Below are 3,636 nucleotides of genomic sequence, written 5' to 3' on the forward strand. Positions count from 1 at the left end.
CTATTAAGAACGAAAATTTAGCTTTCGTTGTAGTTTTGTTGGACTTCCCAGCGTACAGTCGAAAGTGCCCACTTGCGAAAGGGGGGGGGGGGGGGGGGACAAATGGCATACTGTGCCCCCCCCCCCCCCTCCCTGTAGATACGCCTATGAACGGAGCCTACGCAGAGCATGACGTCAGGAGACAGAACACACTCAGATTGGTAGGCACTAGTTTGAATACGCAGGATGTCGTACACGTGTATGGTGCGAACGTAGACATGGACGACGGAGGTCAAAGTGTAGTATTGGTTCATATCAGCTTAATATCTGATGCGGGTTGTATTTGGACCCAAGATATGAAACTTTTTTTTTTCAAGTTGGCGGAGGGCTCGAAGCCTGCTTCACCTCCACCGCGGGTCGGCCCGGTATCGCACTATATTCGGCATCGTCCCAAGGGGAAAATTTCTCGGTCGATGCGACTTGTTAGACGGACGCAAAAATTTTCAGAACCTAGCCAAATACAGCTTCGCTGTAAAAAACGAGGAACATTTTATTACTAGAACAGAAACATGAAACAATTTACTACAATTCTTTAGCAGTTGGTAAGATATAAAAGGACTTCAATTTGACATATGTAAACAGCTCTTACAGAATGTAACACAACGCATCTTAATGACGGATGTACATATACCGGGTGCTTCAGCGAACACGTTTAAAAATTTTGAAAGGTTGCCTGTGGCAGATAACACAATTCTAGTTCATATGAGCTGGTCCACTCGACGAGGCGGACACTACTTGCACAAGAAATTGAAATGCATAATAGAGTAATTATCAAAATTTCATTAATTAAGTTTTTAACTAATTACCTGATAGCCCATATTGCAATTTACAAATTGTAGCCGTGGAATTCGCAATGATGATCCACTTGGAACGAATTCTCGGGATGACACCAGTTTCGAGATATTAATTCCTGAACTTTGCGGAGAAATGCATTGGCGTTCCAGTTAGTTTCTTAACAAAACGTCGCTTTATGCATTGAAGCACAAAATTAACTGGAACGCCAATGCATTTCTCCGCAAAGTCCGGGAATTATAATGTCGGAACTGGTGTCATACTGAGAATTTGTTCCAAGTGTATCCGCCTTGCGAACTCCACGGCTACAATTTGTAAATTGCAATATGGGACTATATATATTAGTTAGAAACTTAGAAACTTAATTAGTGAATTTTTGTTAATTTGTCGATTATGCATTTCATTTTGTTCTGCAAGTAATGTCCGCTTCTTCGAGTAGACCAGCTCTTGAACTAGAATTGTGCCATGTGCGAAAAGCAGTCCTCAATTTTTTTTTTTTTAATGTTCGCTGAAACACCCTGTATAAAAGTGCATGTGTGTATATAGGCGGCATTATACATATCTAAGATGCATGGATACAAAGCACGTATCACGTATCTACAAAAACTTATTAGAATATACACAACGTTATGACACCATTGGAGTGAAATATCTTTAATTGCATAGATATTGTTTTAATCCCGGATAATAGTTGAAGGAATGTCATTCCCCACGTTGAAACCAGTATTTCTTGTTCTCTGCTGACCGTAAACGTTATTTGAAAACGATACTAAAAATTTACCTCGACAGAGAGCACGCGAGAAAGTGTGTCGGTTAGCTACGGCCTCCGCAGTAAGTTAGTGAAGTGCTATAGGCGTTATACAGCCACTATACGCAATGCTTCCCGGTGTCTTTGAGAAATAAACGCGGCGCTGAGTTCATACTTAATGTAAATGGGGTACATGTTAGGGGGAAATGTGTAGCCAAGGTGTTAAGCCGGTGAGTACGATATCGGCAATTGCAGTGACCTAATGCACTGCTAGAAAAGCGTTATACAAGCGTTAAACACTCGTTCTATACCGGAGCCCTGGGAGAACGAAATGTGACACCGAGTTAAAATGTGCAGAGAATTCGGGCCATTTTATCAGTAATATGCGGACTAAGTTCGAAAATGTGTGGTTTATTTACGGGCATAACATGACTATTAGTACAGCAGCTCCAAAGAAACGGGGATTCGCTGCAGAGATTGTGCTGCGATTCCGCAAGACTGCACAAGTCAACCTATCTTTTTTTTTTCATTGTTGGTGTGTGGTGATTTACTAATTACCGGTTACCTGCGGGCGTTATTACGTCAGCTAAACGGTCCGTTGTTTTAATTGTGGAACATGTGCACTCGCTAGAATGTTCTTTTGGCAGCCATTTGGCCGAACCCAGCCCGATATAATCGTGAGCCTCTGTTGAAATCAGTGAACAACGTCATAGGCCAACACAGTGAATAACGTGAACGCGTGGTTTCAGAAGTCTTTGAAAGAATTAAACGTGGCGACACTTGCGTCAGCGTGCCTTCGCTATCGCTGCACTGCAATGGGGTAAGCTATATGTATACTTTATTCGCACGTGAAGGCCGCACTTAAAGCGATCACATACAACTTGTCCCGGGTTGTTTGCTTGCTTGCTTGCTGGCTTGCTTCTTTGTTTGTTTATTTGCAATGTGACACATCTTATATAGGCTTGTATATATATATTTTTTCAATTGTTCTTATTTATTTTAAAGCGGGCCGCTTGGCCAGTCCCGGACCCGTTGTGGATAAATATACAGGGTGTCCCAGCTATAACGCATCGCGCAAAAAAAAAAAGAAAGAAAGAAAAACGAAAAAAAAACCCGGGTATTTCTACGCTAAGATTACCAAATGCATATTGTGCACACTCGAGTAGAGCAGCCAGCAGTGATTATTTTGTTGATGCCATTAAATTTATTAATTAATTGTAATTTGCTATTGTTTAATTCCTGCTCTGAATAACCACACTGTCAATGAAGAACTTGTAGAATATTGAAAGAAAACTTGAAGCTGGCCTGTTTTTGGCCAGGTACTTTTCGCCCGTTTATTTTTTATTTTTTGCGGCTGATGACAAAAGCTAGCAAAAAGAAATAAATAAAAATATTACGTGACCAACCGTCCACCTGCATCAAAAAGCAGCGCCCTCGAACACGCTCCACAGAATTTAGTGAGTGCACTCTTTTCCACGACGCATTAATGGCCAGTTGTCGGCACTCTTCCCCACCAAGCCGCCGCACTGACGCGGGCGGGGCGTGCCAGATAAAGCACCAGCGCTATATAGTGCCTAGACTATACTGTTCTAGGCACTATACCAGCGCTGCCACCAACTCCTGTGGAGCTTTGTTGATGGAGCTGCTTTTTGACTCGCGGACTATAATGCGGGTGGGCGGTGAGTCACGTGATATATTTCATTTCGCGCGGGGCTTTCTTCATCAGCCGAAAAAAAAAAAAATAAACGGCCAAGAAGTACCTGGATGAAAACAGACCAGCTTTGGCTTTCTTAAGTTTCCTACAAATTCTTCATTGACAGCACGGCATTCAGAGCAGTAATTAAAAATAGCTAATTGCAATTATTAAATTGAATGGCATCACCAAAAAAATTACTAGCCGGCCGCTACTCTACTCGACTGGGAACAATATGTACTTTCTTTACATATACTGTAAGGCGAGATACTTTTATTAATGAAAATTATGAATTCGAGAGGCCTAGGGACCGATGAATCACAGTCCGAACTCACGTCGTCTTTCTTCACTTCCAAGCGTCCCC

General features: G+C 42.1%; 1 non-coding gene across 1 annotated transcript; it reads left to right on the top strand.

Moving 5' to 3' along the window:
• Positions 1-253: 253 nt before the first annotated feature.
• LOC119435082 (U2 spliceosomal RNA) lies at positions 254-438 on the top strand. The gene has a single exon (XR_005188749.1). It is a non-coding gene; the product is annotated as a U2 spliceosomal RNA (small nuclear RNA).
• The last annotated feature ends 3,198 nt before the right edge of the window (positions 439-3,636 follow it).

Source organism: Dermacentor silvarum, unplaced genomic scaffold, assembly GCF_013339745.2.
Source record: "Dermacentor silvarum isolate Dsil-2018 unplaced genomic scaffold, BIME_Dsil_1.4 Seq4347, whole genome shotgun sequence".
NCBI classification, from domain to species: Eukaryota; Metazoa; Arthropoda; class Arachnida; order Ixodida; family Ixodidae; genus Dermacentor; species Dermacentor silvarum.